This window comes from Bufo gargarizans, chromosome 2 (genome assembly GCF_014858855.1).
Source record: "Bufo gargarizans isolate SCDJY-AF-19 chromosome 2, ASM1485885v1, whole genome shotgun sequence".
Taxonomy (NCBI): domain Eukaryota; kingdom Metazoa; phylum Chordata; class Amphibia; order Anura; family Bufonidae; genus Bufo; species Bufo gargarizans.
The window spans coordinates 266,130,213-266,153,438 of NC_058081.1; positions in this window are offsets into that span (position 1 = coordinate 266,130,213).

A 23,226-nucleotide genomic window follows, 5' to 3' on the forward strand; every position below is an offset into this window, starting at 1 on the left:
GACCCCATTTTGGAAAGAAGACACCCCAAGGTATTCCGTGAGGGGCACGGCGAGTTCCTAGAATTTTTTATTTTTTGTCGCAAGTTAGTGGAATATGAGACTTTGTAAGGAAAAAATAAAAATCATCATTTTCCGCTAACTTGTGACAAAAAATAAAAAATTCTAGGAACTCGCCGTGCCCCTCACGGAATACCTTGGGGTGTCTTCTTTCCAAAATGGGGTCACTTGTGGCGTAGTTATACTGCCCTGGCAATTTAGGGGCCCAAATGTGTAAGAAGTACCTTGCAATCAAAATCTGTAAAAAATGGCCTGTGAAATCCGAAAGGTGCACTTTGGAATATGTGCCCCTTTGCCCACCTTGGCTGCAAAAAAATGTCACACATCTGATATCGCCGTACTCAGGAGAAGTTGGGGAATGTGTTTTGGGGTGTCATTTTACATATACCCATGCTGGATGAGAGAAATATCTTGGCAAAAGACAACTTTTCCCATTTTTTTATACAAAGTTGGCATTTGACCAAGATATTTTTCTCACCCAGCATGAGTATATGTAAAATGACACCCCAAAACATATTCCCCAACTTCTCCTGAGTACGGCGATACCACATGTGTGACACTTTTTTGCAGCCTAGATGCGCAAAGGGGCCCAAATTCCTTTTAGGAGGGCATTTTTAGACATTTGGATCCCAGACTTCTTCTCACACTTTCGGGCCCCTAAAAAGCCAGGGCAGTATAAATACCCCACATGTGACCCCACTTTGGAAAGAAGACACCCCAAGGTATTCAATGAGGGGCCTGGCGAGTTCCTAGAAATTATTTTTTTTTTGCATAAGTTAGCGGATATTGTTATTTTATTTTTTTTCTCACAAAGTCTCACTTTCCGCTAACTTAGGACAAAAATTTCAATCTTTCATGGACTCAATATGCCCTCACTGAATACCTTGGGGTGTCTTCTTTCCGAAATGGGGTCACATGTGGGGTATTTATACTGCCCTGGCTTTTTAGGGGCCCTAAAGCGTGAGAAGAAGTCTGGAATATAAATGTCTAAAAATGTTTACGCATTTGGATTCCGTGAGGGGTATGGTGAGTTCATGGGAGATTTTATTTTTTGACACAAGTTAGTGGAATATGAGACTTAGTAAGAAAAAACAAAAACAAACAAAAAATTTCCGCTAACTTGTGCCAAAAAAAATGTCTGAATGGAGCCTTACAGGGGGGTGATCAATGACAGGGGGGTGATCACCCATATAGACTCCCTGATCACCCCCCTGTCATTGATCACCCCCCTGGTAAGGCTCCATTCAGACGTCCGTATAATTTTTACGGATCCATGGATCGGATCCGCAAAACACATGCGGACGTCTGAATGGAGCCTTACAGGGGGGTGATCAATGACAGGGGGGTGATCAATGACAGGGGGGTGATCACCCATATAGACTCCCTGATCACCCCCCTGTCATTGATCACCCCCCTGTAAGGCTCCATTCAGACGTCCGTATGATTTTTACGGATACATGGATCGGATCCGCAAAACACATGCGGACGTCTGAATGGAGCCTTACAGGGGGGTTATCAATGACAGGGGGTGATCAGGGTGATCACCCCCCTGTCACTGATCACCCCCCTGTAAGGCTCCATTCAGACGTCCACATGATTTTTACGGATCCATGGATACATGGATCGGATCCACAAAACACATGCGGACGTCTGAATGGAGCCTTACAGGGGGGTTATCAATGACAGGGGGTGATCAGGGTGATCACCCCCCTGTCACTGATCACTCCCCCTGTAAGGCTCCATTCAGACGTCCGCATGATTTTTACGGATCCATGGATACATGGATCGGATCCACAAAACACATGCGGACGTCTGAATGGAGCCTTACAGGGGGGTGATCAATGACAGGGGGGTGATCAGGGAGTGTATATGGGTGATCACCCGCCTGTCATTGATCACCCCCTGTAAGGCTCCATTCAGACGCCCGCATGTGTTTTGCGGATCCGATCCATGTATCCATGGATCCGTAAAAATCATGCGGACGTCTGAATAGAGCCTTACAGGGGGGTGATCAATGACAGGGGGGTGATCAGGGAGTGTATATGGGTGATCACCCGCCTGTCATTGATCACCCCCTGTAAGGCTCCATTCAGACGTCCGCATGTGTTTTGCGGATCCGATCCATGTATCCATGGATCCGTTTAAATCCTGCGGACGTCTGAATGGAGCCTTACAGGGGGGTGATCAATGACAGGGGGGTGATCAATGACAGGGGGTGATCAGGGAGTGTATATGGGTGATCACCCGCCTGTCATTGATCACCCCCCTGTAAGGCTCCATTCAGACGTCCGCATGATTTTTACGGATCCATGGATACATGGATCGGATCCACAAAACACATGCGGACGTCTGAATGGAGCCTTACAGGGGGGGTGATCAATGACAGGGGGGTGATCAGGGAGTGTATATGGGTGATCACCCGCCTGTCATTGATCACCCCCTGTAAGGCTCCATTCAGACGTCCGCATGTGTTTTGCGGATCCGATCCATGTATCCATGGATCCGTAAAAATCATGCGGACGTCTGAATGAAGCCTTACAGGGGGGTGATCAATGACAGGGGGGTGATCAATGACAGGGGGTGATCAGGGAGTGTATATGGGTGATCACCCGCCTGTCATTGATCACCCCCCTGTAAGGCTCCATTCAGACGTCCGTATGCGTTTTGCGGATCCGATCCATGTATCCGTAGATCCGTAAAAATCATACGGACGTCTGAACGGAGCCTGACAGGGGGGTGATCAATGACAGGGGGGTGATCAATGACAGGGGGGTGATCAGGAAGTTTATATGGGGTGATCATGGGTTTATAAGGGGTTAATAAGTGACGGGGGGGGGGGGTGTAGTGTAGTGTGGTGTTTGGTGCGACTGTACTGAGCTACCTGAGTCCTCTGGTGGTCGATCCTAACAAAAGGGACCACCAGAGGACCAGGTAGGAGGTATATTAGACGCTGTTATCAAAACAGCGTCTAATATACCTGTTAGGGGTTAAAAAATTCGGATCTTCAGCCTGCCAGCGAGCGATCGCCGCTGGCATGCTGGAGATCCACTCGCTTACCTTCCGTTCCTGTGAGCGTGCGCGCGTTCACAGGAAATCCCGGCCCTCGCGAGATGACGCGTATATGCGTCGTTGAGCGCAGGGCTGCCGCCTCCGGACCGCACATCTGCGTTAGGCGGTCCGGAGGAGGTTAATATTTGGAACCGAACTCGGCTTCGGTTACGACTGTTATCTCGGAACCAAAGCCGAGTTCGGGTACAAGTGGTTTTCCACTTTAAAAATCAATTACCGAAGTTATTCAACGAAGTCACACTTTACGAATAACTAACTTCCAGGGCCACTTTAACCCATTCCGGACCAAGCCATTTTTCACATCTGTGACCAAGCATGATTTTGCAAATCCATGTGTCACTTTATGTGGTGATAACTTTGGAACGGTTTTACTTATCCAGGCCATTCTGAGATTGTTTTCAAATTACACATTCATGTTAATAGGGAATTTGAGTCGATATGTTTTACTTTTTTTTTAAAAAATCCCAAATTTACAGAATATTTGGGGAAAAAATGCAATTTTCTAAATGTGAAATTCTGTGTGTTAAAGACAGATAGTGATACCTCGTAAAATAGTTAGTAAATAACATTCACCATGTGTCTACTTTATGTCAGCATCATTTTGTAAATTACATTTTATTTTTCAAGATGTTAGAATCTTAGAATTTCAGAAGCAATTTTTCAAATTTTCTATTAGATTTTCAAAAAGGACTTTTTTAAAGGACCAATTTAGTTCTGAAGTCATTTTGAGGGCCTTACATAACATGAACCACCCATAAATGACACCATTTTAGAAACTACAGCCCTCAAGTTATTCAAAACTCTGTCCACCCTTTAAGTGTTCCGTAGAAATGGAAGCAAAATGACGGTGAAATTTAAGATTTTCATTTTTTTGTGAACTTTTTCTTTTATTTTAATCCATTTTACCTGTAACACACAAAGGGTTAACAACAAAACAAACCTCAATATCTATTACCCTGATTCTGCAGTTTATATAAAGCCCCCATTCATGGGCACATGGCAGTGCTCAGAAGGCAGGGAGCGCCATATGATTTTTGGAGGGCAGATTTTGCTGGAATAGTTTTTGGGAGCCAGTCACATCTGAAGGGACCCTGAGATACCCTAAAAAGGAAACCCATGAAAAATAACTCCATTTTGGAAACTACATCCCTTAAAGAATTTATCAGGGAGCAAAGTGAGTGCTTTGGCCCAACAAGCGTTTTTTTTATAGATTTCTGAAATACTTGGCTGTGTAAATGAAAAATTAAATTTTTACAATAAAATGTTGCTTTATGCCTCATGCACATGACTGTTGTGTGTTTTGCGGTCCGAAAATTGCGGATCTTCAAAACACGGAAGGCGTCCGTGTGCGTTCCGCAATTTGTGGAACGGCACGGACAGCCATTAATATTACTGTCTATTCTTGTCCGCAAAACACAGACAAGAATTGGACAGGTTATATTTTTTTTGCGGACCATGAAACGGATGCTGACAGCACACGGAGTGCTGTCGGCATCTTTTGAGGTCCCATTGAAGTGAATGGGTCCGCATCCGAGCCGCCCAAACTGCGGCTCGGATGCGGATCAAAACAACGGGCGTGTGCATGAGGCCTTAGTCTCACACTTTTCATTTTCACAAGGGGTAAAAGGAGAAAATGCACCCCACCAATTGTGTGTAGTTTATTTTTTCATTTTTAATTAATTATAAATGAACAGATATGGGAAAAGGCAATTTATTATTTATTTATTTATTTTTACACATTTTTTTTATCAAGTCCCATTTGGATCTTGAAGATCCAGTGGACCTGATGGCTATACAGTGCATTGCAATGCACTGTACTGTCAGTTTTACACTGACACTAAGGGCTCATGCACATGACTGTATGTATCTTGCGGTCCGCAAAAAAACGGATCCATAAAAAATACGGATGTGTGCATTCCGTATTTTGTGGAACGGAACAGCTGGCCCTTAATAGAACAGTACTATCCTTGTCCGTAATACGGACAATAATAGGACATATTCTATTTTTTTGCGGAACCGACATACGGAAACAGAATGCACACGGTAAAAGTTTGGGCATAACTGTACGCCCATGTGTGCAAACTTAGTGCTCACCTGGACGTACATTTCCGCCCAGGTACTCGTAGGGGTTAAAGGGAATCTGTCATCAGTTTCCTGCTGCCCTCACTTTTAAATCCTAACAGCTCCAGCGCCTGCCAATGAGTCCTCATATTTGGCTCTCCATGCCTACCTGCCTCTGAGTGACAGTTTTTTTTTCCATATGAATCAACAGCAGGTGGGCATGGTGAGCCGGGAGCTCATGAATATGGGGACTCAGTGGCATGATCTGGAGCTGTTCAATACAACATTTTGAGACAATTGAAGAAAGTGACCCAGTATTTTGCTAAGGAGACCTGTCACTAGTTTATATTGCGCTTAGCTCACCATAAAACTGGTGCCAGGTTCTCTTTAAATTCCCAGTCTGCCCCTGCTTGTTTCGGTAGGCTGGGATCCACCATAAAAGTCAATTGGCAGTATACAAATACATTCCATCACTAAATAACCAATCAGGATGTCCCACATTATAGTCAATGGTTAAAAAGTGGACCCAGGCAGGAGGATGGGGGAAGAGAGAACGACCATCCACCGTGTCCTCCTGGACACAGCTCCACAGACAAGAGTCTTAAGGCTGATAAGTAATCATACCCTACACTGTCCTACAGACCCCCTCTCTTTATCTTGTCTGATCATTCTCTCCTAATCTACCTTATCCCTGATTCCCCTTTAGGAAGAAGGGCAGAGTGCTTGGTGGGAAGCAATAGCTGTGTATATGAGTGTGTATTGTATTGTGCGTAGGTAGGTAAAAGGATTTTACTAGACACATACAGTATATCTTTTGGGTGTAAAGAATATTGTGTAAAATAAGTGTATATTGTACATATGTGTATATATATATATATATATATATATATACCTCAAGAGTATACAGGTCATCACTGCTGAAATCAGTGCTTGGCTGCAGCGGTAATGTGGTGTGTACAGGAGTTCATCACAGCAGCTGGCGGAGAGGACCAGAGCGGATGCTGGAAGCCAAATGAATGCCAAGGACCATACTTATCCTAGTCAGTCTACGTGGTCTGCCTGGCTCTGGTGTATATGTATCTGCAGATGCTCTGGCACTCCTGTTGTCTTCTGTGTTAAAATGCTCTGTCATCTGAACCTGCTCTAATAGGACAAATAAGTAGAGATCGCCCTAAAAAGCAGCCGTTTTCAGTGTGGTTTTTAAGCCAGGAGTGGATCCAAAATGAAGCAAAATTATATAGGAAAGACTGATACCTCTCCCCTGTTTTGTGTGCACTCCCGCCCGTGAGTGATTCCACCCTAGGTGGATCACATATACTTTTCTTTCTGAATTGATTGGACATGAGAATTGACTTATCATTTTCACACTAAATGCAGTACGATGGGTTTGTGTGAACATGGGAGTATGGCTATAGGAATAGCATTTCTTCTGTAGTTGTGTTACATTCTTGTAATTTCTTCTTTCCTGTCTTCTGATGACTTATAAATTATGCAACACATTTTATTGCACATTCATGTTGTTGGTTTTATGTTGTTTTTCTTTTGTTGATGACCATAAGGTTAGACTGGAATTGATGGCCTTACGTCATGTCTTACTACACCCACTTCTCTCATACTGCAGCTATGTTATGGTGCTAACATAGCTGGGCACCTCCCGCATGCAAACATTTGGAGTCTTCATCACCTATTCCATCAAATCTGATGTAAAATATTGCTGCATACATCACTACTTTTCCCAGTGGGATCTCTTGGATACTACCATATGATGTATCCTGCAGTATGATGGATACAACCAACAGACCATACTGACTTATAATGGGGTCCATTTTATGGTATCCATTGTATAACGTATCTGGCAGTATGATGGATACCACCCAATGGACCACATTGAATTATAATGAGACCATTTAATGGTGTCTTATATGATGTATCAGGCAGTATAATGGATACTGTTTAACCCCTTAAGGACACATCCTTTTTACACCTTAGGACCAGGCCATTTTTTGCAAATCTGACCAGTGTCACTTTAAGTGCTGATAACTTTAAAACGCTTTGACTTATCCAGGCCGTTCTGAGATTGTTTTTTTGTCACATATTGTACTTCATGACACTACTAAAATTGGGTCAAAAAAGTTAATTTTTTTGCATAAAAAAAACACCTATTTTACCCAAAAATGGGAAAAATTTGCAAATTTCAAAGTTTCAGTTTCTCTACTTCTGTAATACATAGTAATACCCCTAAAAATTGTGATGACTTGACATTCCCCATATGTCTACTTCATGTTTGAATTATTTTGGGAATGATATTTTATTTTTTGGGGATGTTACAAGGCTTAGAAGTTTAGAAGCAAATCTTGAAATTTTTCAGAAATTTACAAAAACCCAATTTTTAGGGACCACTACAGGTCTGAAGTCACTTTACGAGGCTTACATAATAGAAACCGCCCAAAAATGACCCCATTCTATAAACTTCATCCCTCAAGGTATTCAAAACTGATTTTACAAACTTCATTAACCCTTTAGGTGTTGCACAAGAGTTATTGGCAACTGGGGATGAAATTTGAGAATTTCCTTTTTTTTGCCTAATTTTCCATTTTAACCCATTTTTCCCACTAACAAAGCAAGGGTTAACAGCCAAACAAGACTGTATCTTTATTGCCCTGACTCTGCCGTTTACAGAAACACCCCATATGTGGCCGTAAACTACTGTAAGGCAACACAGCGGGGCGTAGAGTGAAAGGAGCGCCGTATGGTTTTTGGAAGCCAGATTTTGCTGGACAGTTTTTTTGACACCATGTCCCATTTGAAGCCCCCCTGATGCACCCCTAGAGTAGAAACTCCATAAAAGTGACCCCATCTAAGAAACTACACCCCTCAAGGTATTAAAAACTGATTTTACAAACGTTGTTAACCCTTTAGGTGTTGCACAAGATTTAATGGAAAATAGAGATACAATTTCAAAATTTCACTTTTTTGGCAGATTTTCCATTTTAAATTTTTTTTATTTCCAGTTACAAAGCAAGGGTTAACAGCCAAACAAAACTCATTATTTATGGCCCTAATTCTGTAGTTTACAGAAACACCCCATATGTGGTCGTAAACCGCTGTACGGGCACACGGCAGGGCGCAGAAGGAAAGGAATGCCATACAGTTTTTGGAAGGCAGATTTTGCTGGACAGTTTTTTTGACACCATGTCCCATTTGAAGCCCCCCTGATGCACCCCTAGAGTAGAAACTCCAAAAAAGTGACCCCATTTTAGAAAGTACGGAATAGGGTGGCAGTATTGTTGGTACTAGTTTAGGGTACATATGATTTTTGGTTGCTCTATATTACACTTTTTGTGCGGCAAGGTAACAAGAAATAGCTTTTTTGGCACGTTTTTTTGTTTTGTTATTTACAACATTCATCTGACAGGTTAGATCATGTGGTAATTTTATAGAGCAGGTTGTCACGGACGCGGCGATACCTAATATGTATACAATTTTATTTATTTATGTAAGTTTTATACAATAACTTAATTTTTTAAACCAAAAAAATGTTTTAGTGTCTCCATAGTCTAAGAGCCATAGCTTTTTCAGTTTTTGGGCGATTATCTTGAGTAGGGTCTCATTTTTTACGGGGTGAGATGACGGTGTGATTGGCACTATTTTGGGGTGCATATGACTTTTTGATTGCTTGCTATTACACTTTTTGTGACGTAAGATGGCAAAAAATGGCTTTTTTTACACAGTTTTTTTAGTTTTTTTTACGGTGGTCATCTGAGGGGTTAGGTCATGTGATATTTTTATAGAGCCGGTCAATACGGACGCGTCGATACCTAATATTTATACTTTATTTTTATTTATGTAAGTTTTACACAATGATTTCATTTTTGAAACAAAAAAAATCATGTTTTAGTGTTTCCATAGTCTAAGAGCCATAGTTTTTTCAGTTTTTGGGCGATTATCTTGAGTAGGGTCTCATTTTTTGCGGGATGAGATGATGGTTTGATTGGTACTATTTTGGCGTACATGCGACTTTTTTGATCACTTTTATTACCTTTTTTGGGAAGTAAGGTGGGCAAAATTTCAATTTTCTCATAGTTTTTATTGTTTTATTTTATTTTTTTAATTTTTATTCAGTGATAAATGTTTGTTTTTTTTATCTTAACTTTTTTCACTTTTTTTTACATTTTTTTGACCCAGACCCACTTGGTTCTTGAAGATCCAGTGGGTCTGATGTCTGTATAATACAATACAGAACCCTATATAGGGTTCTGTACTGTATTTTACTTACACTGAACAGATCTATGCTTTTAGCATAGATCTGTTCAGCACCATGGACAGCAGGACGCCAGAGCAGGCGTCCTGTTGCCATGGGAACCTTCCCCGTCTGCCACAACTTCGCAGACGGGGAAGGGTGAGTACGGGGCTGCGGGGGGCTGTCAGGGGGCTCTCTCCCTCTCCATCGGGGGGCTGCAAAGGCACAGCAGCCGCCCGATGGGAGAGGGAGGGAGCCCCTTTGACCCTGACAGTTAACCTTTTCCATACCATACCTTTTCCATACCTTTTCCGTACGGACCGCGGTATGGAAAGGGTTAAACGGCTGACATCTGCACAGATCTCAGCCGTTTATACCAGGGTGTCAGCAATGTGCTGGCACCCTGGTATAACCCACTAGAAGCCAACGAATTTTCAAGGGGAGGCGGGCGGGGGATCGCGATCCCGCCTGCTGCACCGCCCGCCTCCCGCAACACCCCCACCGCCTGCGACAGGGGGGGTGCAAAATCTTGATTTTAGGCACTCTAAAGTTTCTGATCCCCGCAGTCAGGGACCGCGGGGATCAGAAACTGCAAAAAGCGCAGCAAACCGCAGGTCTGAATTGACCTGCGGTTTGCTGCGATCGCCAACACGGGGGGTCACATGACCCCCCCATGGCGTTGTGACAGGATGCCAGCTGAATGATTTCAGCTGGCATCCTGTTCAGATTAACCCCTGGGCAGGCGTCCTGTTGCAATGGGACCTTCCCCATCTGACACAACTTCGCAGACGGGGAAGGGTGAGTACGGGGCTGCGGGGGACTGTCGGGGGGCTCTCTCCCTCTCCATCGTACGGACCGCGGTATGGAAAGGGTTAAACGGCTGACATCTGCACAGATGTCAGCCGTTTATACCAGGGTGTCAGCAATGTGCTGGCACCCTGGTATAACCTACTAGAAGCCAACTAATTTTCAAGGGGAGGCGGGCGCCTCCGGCAATAGCCACCGCCACCTGCGACTCCCACCCTGCACCACCCACCAGCATCAAATCGTGCAGGGGGGTGCAAAATCTTGATTTTAGGCACTCTAAAGTTTCTGATCCCCGTGGTCAGGGACCGCGGGGATCAGAAACTGCAAAAAGCGCAGTAAACCGCAGGTCTGAATTGACCTGCGGTTTGCTGCGATGGCCGACACGGGGGGGTCACATGACCCCCCTGGCGTTGTGACAGGATGCCGGCTGAATGATTTCAGCCGGCATCCTGTTCAGATTAACCCCTGGGGCGCCGGAATGCCTATTTAAAGTTAGGATGTACCGGTACGTCCTGTGTCCTTAAGGACTCGGGAAATAGGGCGTACCGGTACGTCCTGTGTCCTTAAGGGGTTAATGGATCACACTCACTTATAATGGGTTCTGTTTTGTAATATCTATTGTATGATCTGGCAGTACGATGGATACCACCCAACAGACCGCATTGACTTATAGTGGGTCCAGTTGGTGGTATCCATTATATGACATATGTTATGCAAGCAGGTGTGGACCCACTGTACCACTGACTGGCTATACCCTGGATGGGCTTGATTAAGTAACTACCTGGTCCTCACTAGAGCCTCTGATGGTGAGGATAGGCTTGGGCCGTTAGGGTAGTTGCCAGGTGCCACTCTAGAGCAGTCCCCGAGTCAGTGGCAGCTGACCAGGTGGTCAGAGATACCAGTGCAAGCACCGAGGGGAAGGCCGTGCTTAGGAAGTCCGAAGTCAGGGCAGGTAGCTATCAAGCAAAGTCCGTAACCGAAGTCCAAGGTCAGAGGCAGGCAGCAAACAAGCAAAATCCATTAAATCTAAAAGCAGGGTCCGGTACACAGAAAAGCAGAAACTTCCAAAACACCTTCAACCTAGGAACTAGACAAGCTAGTGACCAAGATTGCTCAGGCGCCTTCCTGGGGTGGGAAGCACCTTTAAATACTTCCTGCAATTGAGCCATAGGCTGGGGAGATAGAGGGCGTGTACGTGCTGCCTCACAAGGGAGGAGAGACACAAGTCCTAACAAATAGTACAGGTCTCCAGCAGGAAGTAAACTCTGGCATGGAGCACAGATATAACAGTTAAGCCACCTGCTGCCCACGCTTGTCAACACAGTGGATGGCAGCAGGAGGGAAAGAAGGATCCCGCCGCCCATGCCCGCGGGTAGGGGTAGCAGCGTTGACACGGACCACGGGGCTAACAACGTATCCAGCAGTATGATCAACTGTACAGTCGTGGCCAAAAGTTTTGAGAATTACATAAATATTGAAAATTTGAAAAGTTGCTGCTTAAGTTTTTATAATAGCAATTTGCATATACTCCAGAATGTTATGAAGAGTGGTCAGATGAATTGCATAGTCCTTCTTTGCCATGAAAATTAACTTAATCCCAAAAAAACCTTTCCACTGCATTTCATTGCTGTCATTAAAGGACCTGCTGAGATCATTTCAGTAATCGTCTTGTTAACTCAGGTGAGAATGTTGAGCACAAGGCTGGAGATCATTATGTCAGACTGATTGGGTTAAAATGGCAGACTTGACCTGTTAAAACTGTTCTTCCATTGTTAACCATGGTGACCTGTAAAGAAACGCGTGCAGCCATCATTGCGTTGCATAAAAATGGCTTCACAGGCAAGGATATTGTGGCAACTAAGATTGCACCTCAATCAACAATTTATAGGATCATCAAGAACTTCAAGGAAAGAGGTTCAATTCTTGTTAAGAAGGCTTCAGGGTGTCCAAGAAAGTCCAGCAAGCGCCAGGATCGTCTCCTAAAGAGGATTCAGCTGGAGGATCGGAGTGCCACCAGTGCAGAGCTTGCTCAGGAATCGCAGCAGGCAGGTGTGGGCGCATCTGCACGCACAGTGAGGCAAAGACTTTTGGAAGATGGCCTGGTGTCAAGAAGGGCAGCAAAGATGCCCCTTCTCTCCAAAAAAAACATCAGGGACAGATTGATCTTCTGCAGAAAATATGGTGAATGGACTGCTGAGGACTGGGGCAAAGTCATATTCTCCGATGAAGCCTCTTTCCGATTGTTTGGGGCATCAGGAAAAAGGCTTGTCCGGAGAAGAAAAGGTGAGCGCTACCATCAGTCCTGTGTCATGCCAACAGTAAAGCATCCTGAGACCATTCATGTGTGGGGTTGCTTCTCATCCAAGGGAGTGGGCTCACTCACAATTTTGCCCAAAAACACAGCCATGAATAAAGAATGGTACCAAAATACCCTCCAACAGCAACTTCTTCCAACAATCCAACAACAGTTTGGTGAAGAACAATGCATTTTCCAGTGCGATGGAGCACCGTGCCATAAGGCAAAAGTGATAACTAAGTGGCTCGGGAACCAAAACATTGACATTTTGGGTCCATGGCTTGGAAACTCCCCAGATCTTAATCCCATTGAGAACTTGTGGTCAATCCTCAGGAGGCGGGTGGACAAACAAAAACCCACTAATTCTGACAAACTCCAAGAAGTGATTATGAAAGAATGGGTTGCTATCAGTCAGGAATTGGCCCAGAAGTTGATTGAGAGCATGCCCAGTCGAATTGCAGAGGTCCTGAAAAAGAAGGGCCAACACTGCAAATACTGACTCTGCATAAATGTCATGTAATTGTCGATAAAAGCCTTTGAAACATATGAAGTGCGTGTAATTATATTTCTCTACATCACAGAAACAACTGAAACAAAGATCTAAAAGCAGTTTAGCAGCAAACTTTGTGAAAACTAATATTTGTGTCATTCTCAAAACTTTTGGCCACGACTGTACACACTTATATAATGCGGTCCATTTTGTGGTATCCATCTTATGATGTATCAGTCAGTATAACTGATACTACCCAACAGACTGTACTCTTATAATGGTGTCCGTTTTGTGGTATCCATCATACCATGTATCCAGAAGTATGATGGATACCACCCGAAGAATCACACTGACCTACAATTGGGTGTTTTGTGGTATCCATTCTATTAGGTATCCGGAGGTATGATGGATACCACCCAATGGACCACTCTGACTTATAATGGGGTCCATTTTGTGGTATCTATCATATGATGTTTCCAGCAGTACGATGGATACCACCCAATGAATCACACTGACTTACAATGGAGTCTCTTTTGTGGTATCTATTGTATTAGGTATCTGGCAGTATGATAGATATCACCCAATGGATCACACTAAAGTGACAATGGGGTCCGTTTTTCTGGTATCCATCATATGATATATCTGGCAGTGCACTTTGTTTCCTATTCTAAACAAAAAAAACACGATTGTAAACAGAGCCCAACACATCACATGTATAACTTATTCATAACTATCTCTTCTCCTCCAGACTTTACCAGTCTGCTTTCTGTTCGTGGTCCTCTCCTTTGGTACAACCACTGAAAGGTGCTAGGATAATAGAAAGAAAAATAGCTTTGCAGTTGTGAATTTCTCCGGGTTAGAAAACACAGCAACTTTACAAAATTAGCGACAACCAACCCTGGTTGCAATAGCTTTCACATACAGTGCCTTGAAAAAGTATTCATACCCCTTGAACTTTTCCCCATTTTTTCACGTTATGCCCACAAAAGTATTTTATTGGGATTTTATGTGATAGACCAACACAAAGTAGCAAGTATGTGTGAAGTGAACAAGACCCCTTTTTATCAATATTGTGTAGGACCACCTTTCTCTGCAATTACCGCTGCAAGTCTTTTGGGGTATGTCTCTACCAGCTTTGCACATTTAGAGGCTGACATTTTTGCCAAATCTTCTTTGAAAAATAGTTCACACTTAATCAGATTGGATTGAAAGCGTCCGTGAACAGCAGTTCTCAAGTCTTGCCACAGATTCTCTGGGATTTGAGTCTTGACTGGGTCATTCTAACACATGAATATGCTTTGATCTACTCCATTCCATTGTAGCTCTGGCTGTATGTTTAGAATCATTATCCTACTGGAAGATGAACCTCCGCCCAGTATCGAGTCTTTTGCAGCCTCTACCAGGTTTTCCTGCAGGTTTGCCCTGTATTTAGGGTACTTTCACACTAGCGTTAGAAGAATCCGGCAGGCAGTTCCGGAAATCCGTATGCAAACGGATACTATTTGTTTCCTTATTTGGATCTGTCTGACAAATGCATTGAAATACCGGATCCGTCTCTCCGGTGTCATCCGGAAAAATGGATCCGGTATTTATATTTTTCACATTTCTAAAGGTCTGCGCAGACTGGGAAAACGAATCCGTCAATGTGGCAATTTCCTGAACACTTGCTGCGGTATTTTCTCCGGTCAAATACCGTAAAAGGGACCAAAGGGAAGACATCCTGATGCATACTGAATGGAATGCTTTCCATTCAGAATGCAGTAGGGTAAAACTGATGCGTTTTTTTCCAGTATTGAGCCCCTATGACGGAACTCAATAACGGAAAACTTTAATGCTAGTGTGTGGGTATGATTTGTTCATGGTGATGTGCAGTGTTAGTTTTCTTCCACACATAGTTCACCTCTGATCTGACCAGAGCACCTTCTTCCACATGTTTGCTGTGTCCCTTACGTGGCTTGTGGCAAACTGCAAACAGGACTTCTTATGGCTTGCTTTCAAAATGGCTTTCTTCTTGCGACTTTTCCATAAAGGCCAGATTTGTTGAGTACACAACTAATAGTTGTCCTGTAGACAGATTTTCCCACCTGAGCCGTGGATCTCTACAGTGACCATGGGCCTCCTGGCTGCTTAGTTGCCAGGGCTGTCAGTTTAGGTGGAAGGCCATGTCTTCGTAGGTTTGCAGTTGTGCCATACTCCTTCCATTTTTGGATAATCGATTTAACATGAGATGTTTCCAGATTCCAGAGCCTGGAATATTTTTTTAGAACCTAACCCTGCTTTACACTTCTCAACAACTATCCCATGTGGAAAAGTCCAAGGGGTATGAATTCTTTTTCAAGACACTGTATTAGGGTGTTTGTAGACATGGCATTAGTGTGCCATATGGAAATCTGACTGCAATGCTGCTAGTAGGGTCTAGACACTGAAACACCTGTTTTTTGCTAAGGTTGGGTTCCCATATATATCCACCCAGCCATTGTAGTTTCCCTTTTGCACAGTACAGAAATGCAGGAGGGAAGCTGATGTCAGAACTGATACCATGGTTTTCTGGGGTTTCATTTCTGACATCAGGCGCATCACTTGTGTTACGCTGGATGTCTCCGTCAGCTGGACAGAAACACACAGCGTGCATCGCAACTGATGTATGTGAACCTGCAGCAAGCCACAGGTGCGGTGGAGAGGTTGGAAGTAGTTGTACTCACGGTGGCAGCTCTGGCTCTGTTGCTTCTAGGGCCATACAGTGATGGGAAGGACGCATGTTTCCTTCCTTTTGGGGCACACCCTGGTGTTGGGGTCCACCTGCCTGGTGTTGGTACGGGTTGCTCTTGGTGTTGATGGGTGCTGTAAGGTGCAAAAGCAGGGTCTCTTAGCATCTAATAATGGTATGGCAGAGCAGTGGAGTGGTACAGGCAATAACAACACCAGGTTAACAGCACAATGGTTCTTTACTGAACAATTAAGTTCAGGCACATTAGTCACAGTCCTCACCATGCATGGACTAGCAGTTCTTACACAGTTCTCACTGTTATCATGGCTGCAGTAGTAGTTGACAGGCCACGTAGTTGTCTGTGATTTTTTTTTTCCTTTTTAATAACCATATACATATCTAATATTTTATAATCCATAAGTCCGTCTAATCTAATCTATGGACGTAATTAACAATAATTGGATACAAATGTCCATATTTATGTGGAAAAATCAAATGGAGGACTCGTGTACTCAAGTATAGCTTCACATTCTTCCCCGATACAATACATATAAACAAACCGGACAAATGGAATTTCCCCCTAACTAACCCCAACCACCCACCCTCCCACCTTGCAGGAAGACAAAAAAAAAAAAAAAGTATATGCGGTAGCAAAGAGAAGTAGAATCCTAATTAATTATCTATGTCCCAATCTTTCCATAAATTATTCCACTTTAAGTGAGCTCCTCTTTGTTTGTAGAGTATCTTCTCGTAGCTTTTCACTTTCTCAACCAAGCTCAGCCAGTTTTTGCAATCTGGGGCGGCAGAGGAAAACCAGGCTCTGGAAATGAGGAGTCTAGCCAAGAATATCACCTTAATCAACAGATGGCATTTTATGGGCTGATAATTAACCTCCGATAAGTCTCCCTGGGGGACAAAGAAACAACAATTTTGAGTTTACACGCCAGGTTCTTTTGGAACAAGCTCCAGTACCTACTCACCATTGGGCAATCCCAGAACATATGTAAATGATCTGCCTCAGAATCACCACAACTTGGGCAGTTAGAGGAGGCCCTGAGTCCTCTTCTATATAACCATATGGGTGTAACATAGATTTTGTGCAGAATATTGAATTGTACAACAGTGTGATTGAAATTGTGTGAAACCAGCTTTAAGCTTTCCCCTATATTCTCCCAGTTTGGATGGCCCACCTCTGCAAGAAGAGAAGACCAAGCTCTCTGTCCTGGGGAGAGAACATCCAGAAAAAAATTATCCATTAAGTGTCTATAACAGTGTGATAGTTTAATTCTCGTGACAGTTTTCTTACAAATTAAATCATGTAAAAATGCAGGAGTATCTATAATGAAGGAGTGACTATTTAGAGTGCTAAAAAGTGCAGACCTCAATTGGAAATATGCATACCAAGCCACCTCACCTAACTTTGCCCTTAGTTCCGTGAGGGGCAAAATTTGTCCCCCACTGACTACTTGATGTAGATGCTGAACATTTTTAGTCCTCCAATACTGGCGGCAGCTTAAGTCGTTTAAGTTAGAAAGTTTTGGGTTATGCCATAATGGGGTGCAGGTGAGTGATGCCTTAACTCCACACCAACTCCTTATGACCAACCAGGTCTTTCTGACCATTCTGCAGAAGAATGAGTACCCACTCGGGATATTTGACAAATAATCAGATTCGAGTACAGTAAAAAAAATCCGAAAAGCCTGAATCTTTCACTACTCTACTGCAAAAAGGGCTATTTTCCCAGTCGTTAAAAAGACAGAGTTGGGAAGCCACAAAATAGCCCTTAAAATGGGGAGGTTAAGACCTCCCCGATTGTAGGGCATGGAAAAGTAGAGTGCCTTCAGTCTAACACGCTTCCTCCCCCATAGTAAATCATTGAGCATACGTTCTATCAATCTAAAGTGCTTGTCTGGAATCCATATAGGCAAATTGCGCAGGACATAAAGAACCTGGGGCAACACTACCATTTTTATTAATGAAATCCTATCCGCTCTTGCTGGCAGGATTTTTTGCCATATCTTAATTTTAGCTCTCAACTTCATCAACAAGGGAATCAGGTTAAGTTGTAGATATTCCTGAGGTTTGGCAGAAACTGTTATACCCAGATACTTTATTGAATCAGAAATCGTTAACTGGTTATTCCCTTCGCCTCGCAACTCGTCTATAGGGAGGAGAACGGTCTTATCCCAGTTGATCTCAAGTCCAGACGGGTCAGAAAAAAGACCAACCAGGTCCATTATACGAGGGAGAGTAGTGTCTGTTTGATGGATAAAGACCAAAATGTCATCTGCGTAGAGGGATACTCGGTCATGCTTCCCCATTATGCCAAAACCGGCCACCTTCGAGTCCTGTCTTATCATGGCCGCTAGCGGTTCAATGTAAATATTAAATAGATAGGGGGAAAGGGGGCAACCCTGACGGGTGCTCCTTCCCAAAGTGAAACTTTCTGTCGTCAAATCATTGATCCTAATCCTGGCAGTGGGAGAGTTATACAGTAGCTGAACCATCCCCATAAATCTTGGACCAAAGCCCATTTTTTTCATCACCTCCCAGAGAAAGGTCCACGCCACCCTGTCGAAGGCTTTGGTAGCATCCAGCGACAGGATGGAGCGGGCACCATGCCCCGGGGACTGAATATTCATAAATAGCCTATGTAGATTGTTGTGGGTACCCCTTTTTGGCATGAAGCCATTTTGATCTGGGTGGATAATGGTGGGCATAACCCGCGAGAGCCTCCTAGCCAAGATTTTTGAAAATAACTTAGCATCGGTGTTTAATAAGGATATTGGTCTATAAGAGCTCAGTTCTACTGGGTCTTTATCCTTTTTTAGAATTAGAACAATAAGGGCCTCCATCATAGAGTATGGTAGTCGCCCTCCCTGTGTTGCTTGGGAAAAGACATGCAACACCTGGGGGAGAATCACATCACTGTACTTGCGATAGACCTCGTATGGAAGGCCATCCAGTCCTGGCGATGAGTTCCCCGAGATAGACCCGAGGGCCTCCTGCAGCTCCATAATAGACAACTCCTCCTCCAGATATTCTTTTTGAGCTTCATTTAAAGTAGGAAGTGGAATTCTCTCCAGGAACCGCATCGCCAGTTCGGATGACAAACCTGAGGAGGATCTATATGTCTGAGCAAAGTATTGTAGAAAGGTATTCCCAATTCCCTCTGCATCTGTTATTGTTTCCCCCTCTGCGTTGCGGATCGAAATAATAGTTTTTTTTTTTTTCTTGTTGTGAAATTATTCTAGCTAAGAGCTTACCCGGGCGTCCAGACTCAATAAAATAATTGAGCCCCTTAAAAAATTCCCTATGGTTTGCCTTCTCTATTACATATTTCCCCAGAGCACAACTAGCCTTCTGCATCTCTTCCCTGTTGTACTCAGTAGGATGGCTAGCATATCGCTCTGTTGTAAGTGCAGCAATCTTATCCAATTCCTGCTCTTTCTTCCTATATGTTCTCTTTGCTGCAGCGATCTCACTTATAAAGACCCCTCTCAAATATGCTTTAAAGGCATCCCATACTATGTTGATGTTAGCAGAGGGAAGATTCACCTCCCAAAAGGAGGACATCAGTAGTTTGATCGACTGAGGGTTGTCCATAATAGTGAGCCAATATGGATTCAGCTTAAATCCTAGCCCCCTAATGTCCTTATTCTCCACACTGCCAACCTCAACCAGAACGGGTGTATGGTCCGAGACTGTTCTTACTCCATATCGCATCTTCCGGATATTACTCAGGTTGCTCTTATTGGTAAATGCTAAGTCGATCCTAGACATTGCTTTGCCGCCCCTGCTGACACAGGAATATACTCTCTTTCCTCTGCAGAAATGTTCCCATATGTCCACTAGACCCACCTCTAAACAAAATTGGGGCAACGGAGAATTAAGAAAACTCCTCCCCCTTTCCGCATCTAATGTGAATCTATCTTTATTGGGGTCCATAACCGCGTTAAAATCCCCCATCAAGATTAAGCGACATTCTGATCTCCTTTCAAAAAAAAGCATTAGCTGGAGCAGTGGATACATTGAGAATGGCGGAGGTATGTAGAAAAAAGCAAGAATATAACTGTGGCTATGCAGCTTACCATGCAAGAAGATAAATCTACCCTGATCATCTATGTGTGATTTTATAAGGGTGAAATCTATGGAGTTATGAATAAGAACCGAGACACCCCTAGAGGAGCCACTAAAAGTGAAATGATATGAATGAGACTGCCATCCCGTTGTCAGACGGGACAGGGTTTCTTTAGTTAGATGAGTTTCAACTATACAAATGATTGCTGGAAGATATCTTTTTAATGCGTCCATGATCGCTTGCCTTTTAACCCTTTCTCCAAGCCCTCTGACATTCCAAGCTACAATCCTAGTGGACATCAATCACAGCAAAGGAAAAAAAAAAAAAAAACATTCCTGCAAGGTGGGACCCCTTCCCTCCCTCCTGTCCTCCCCCTTCTCTTTTGATCCGCCCGAACTAATCAGCGAACCTCTAACCTCCGGCCGTTCTCCCCCAGCCTAGCCCTCCCTCCCTTCCATCCCCTCAATCATGATACTGCATAATTTCAGATGCCTATTCGATCCATCCATTCTAGCGCTTGCTGTGGTGTCTCGAAATAAAGGGAAGTCCCATTATGAATTACTCTTAATTTCGCTGGATACTGTAGGGAATATTTGATCTCCTTAGCCGCCAAACGTTTCTTTATCTCTATAAAGTTTCTTTTTTTTTCCTGAGTCTGTCGCGCATAATCAGGAAAGAAGAGCAATTTTGTGCCCTGATATTCAATGGGTGTGCATTCTCTTGCTCTTTTTAGAATCATGTCTCTATCGGCGGACAGTAACAATTTATTTAAAATTGCACGCGGCGGTCTCCCTGGTATAGGCTTCCCTCCTGGAATTCGATGGGCTCTTTCTATTTGAAACATAGCAGAGAAGTTATCGCTGCCGAGACTATGCAAGACCAGGTCTTTAAGTTGTTCCTCTAGATGTCGGCCTTCAGCTCCTTCTGGAAAGCCAATTATGCGGACATTGTTTCGCCTTGACCTATTTTCTAGATCCTCTAACTTGTTTTGGAGTACTTGATTTTCTGAGGCCAGAAGTAGCGTTTTAGCTTTTAACATGCCCATGTCGGTTTGCAAGGAGACAACAGTTTTTTCCACACTGAGGACTCGATCACGAATCTTTACTAGGTCTTCCCTTATCAAAGAAATATCGCTCTGCACTGACCCCAATTGAGTGGACATACCTTGCACTAAAGTGCCGTTATTTTCCACCGCGCAAAGGATTTTATCCAAGACAAATGGGTCATATTCAGTTTGTATTTGTGCGGGGGGGCATTCCTCGCCTGCCTCCTGGTCTGGGTCCTCTAATCCATCCTCAGAGAGTTCATCATTTTGGAAAGTCTTAACAGATTTTTTTGACTTAGCGGGAGGTTTGATTTTAGCTGGGGTTTTTTCATTTAAAAAGGGCGATTTCAGAAACTTGTCGATTTTATTCTCTGGAGTCTTAGCTCCAGGCTTAATAACAGAGGCGTCAACTGAGCGTCGTTTTGGGGCCATTCTCCACACTTTTTTTTTTCCCCTTTCTCTTTCCTCCTCTTCCTTTCTTTCTTCTTTTATTTTTAACCCTTCGCCCCCCCTCTTCTCCCCAACCTCTCCTTTGCCCTTTCCCCCTTATTGCTTCCAATGTCCCCCTCTCAATAAACACCAAAAAAAAAAAAAAGAAGCAAGGAGGGAAAAAAGGGCAATGAGCAACCCAAAAAAAAGAATTTTGTTTAAGCGCGGGCTATCCCCTCATTGCACCAGTGAAACAACAGGATTAGCAGTATGGTGAGTATAGAATAAATTAGAACTCAGTTCTCACGTGACCAGAGCCTTGGTCCCGGTATCCGCCGCAGTTGTCACAGTAGATCAAAGCCGAGAGGTAGGGGGGGACGGTAAGATGTAAAATGGAAGCGAAGGATCCAACCAGGGTAGCAGAAGTCCAGTGGCAAACAGTGCGGCAGGATGAAAAATCCGGAGGAGCGGAGGATCCAGCGGCAGGCAGAGCGGCGAGACAGCAGGCGGACCTGATAGTGAGGACGCTGTCAAGCCAGCAAGAAGGAGCCGCCGAGAGAGCAGCAACCAGCAAGGAGAGGGAGCGGAACAGCGAGGCAACCGGATCCGAGGGCGCAGCCGGAGAACGGGACATCCAAACAGCAAAAGCCAGCAGCAACAGCCAGGCGCTCCCCGACAGCGTCCCCCCGACAGCGTGCAGAAGCGATCCAGGAGCGAGACCAGGTGCGCAGCTTGGAGCGTCAGCTGATCGGCATCAGCTGTTCAGCGGGAGCTTGGAGGGAGGAGGCCGGCACGAAGGGGAGAGCGAGACGCAACGTACTCACGTCATCTCGCCGTATCCTAATCTGTTGTTGTCTGTGATTTTAATATTGATATTGATACCCTTAGAAAGGAACATCACAAAGCATAATTTCTAATGATTTTCCAGAATTGTTATTTCATTTGGAATAAAATAATTTACTAAAACAGGCTTGTCAGGAGAGCAGACAGGTTCTTTTTAAATGCAATAGACAAAAGTAATACTCTAAGGCTACTATCACATTTGTGTCTTCCCTTTCCATTATTGAGATCCGTCATAGGACCTCAATAGCAGAGGAAAACGCTTCCGTTTTGTCCCCATTTATTGTCAATAGGGAATGGAGTGGACCAGAATGCATTCCGTTCCACTTCATTGCATTCCCATGACGCACACAAAAGCTCTCCAAGCAGCATTTTTTTGTGCGTCCTGAAATGCGGAGCAAGACTGATCTGTCCTAACTCACAATGTAAGTCAATGGAGACAGATCCGTTTTCTCTGACACACAAGAAAACGGACCTGTCCCCCATTGACCTAGGCTACTTTCACATCTGAGCGGTCAGGAGTTCAGAGATAAGGGCTACACATAATGCCATCAGAGCAATCTGCCAGTCTGATTCACTGTAAAACAGGAAGCATGATACACTGAAATTGAAGTCTGTAAAACAAAAACTGTTGAATGAATAAAATGCAGTTATATAAAAAACAATTGCCCCCATAGGTGTCCATGGCCTTTAAACCTTCACAAATATATAGGAACTGGAACTTTAACTTCACTAAGGCTACTTTCACTTCTGCGTTTTTGCTGGATCCATCATGGATCAGCAAAAACTCTTCTGTCACCATAATACAACCGTCTGCATCCATGGATCCATCTGGTTGTATTATCTCTAAAATAGCCATGACGGATCCGTCTCTAAAACCATTGTAAGTCAATGGGGGATGGATCCGTTTTCTTGTGTGTCAGAGAAAACGTATCCGTCTCCATTGACTTACATTGTGAGTCATGACCGATCCATCTTGCTCCGCATGCCAGGACGCATGGGAATGCAATGAAATTGAAAGGAATGCATTCTGGTGCATTCCCTTCAGTTCAGTTTTGTCCCCATTCACAATGAATGGGGACAAAACTGAAGCGTTTTCCTCTG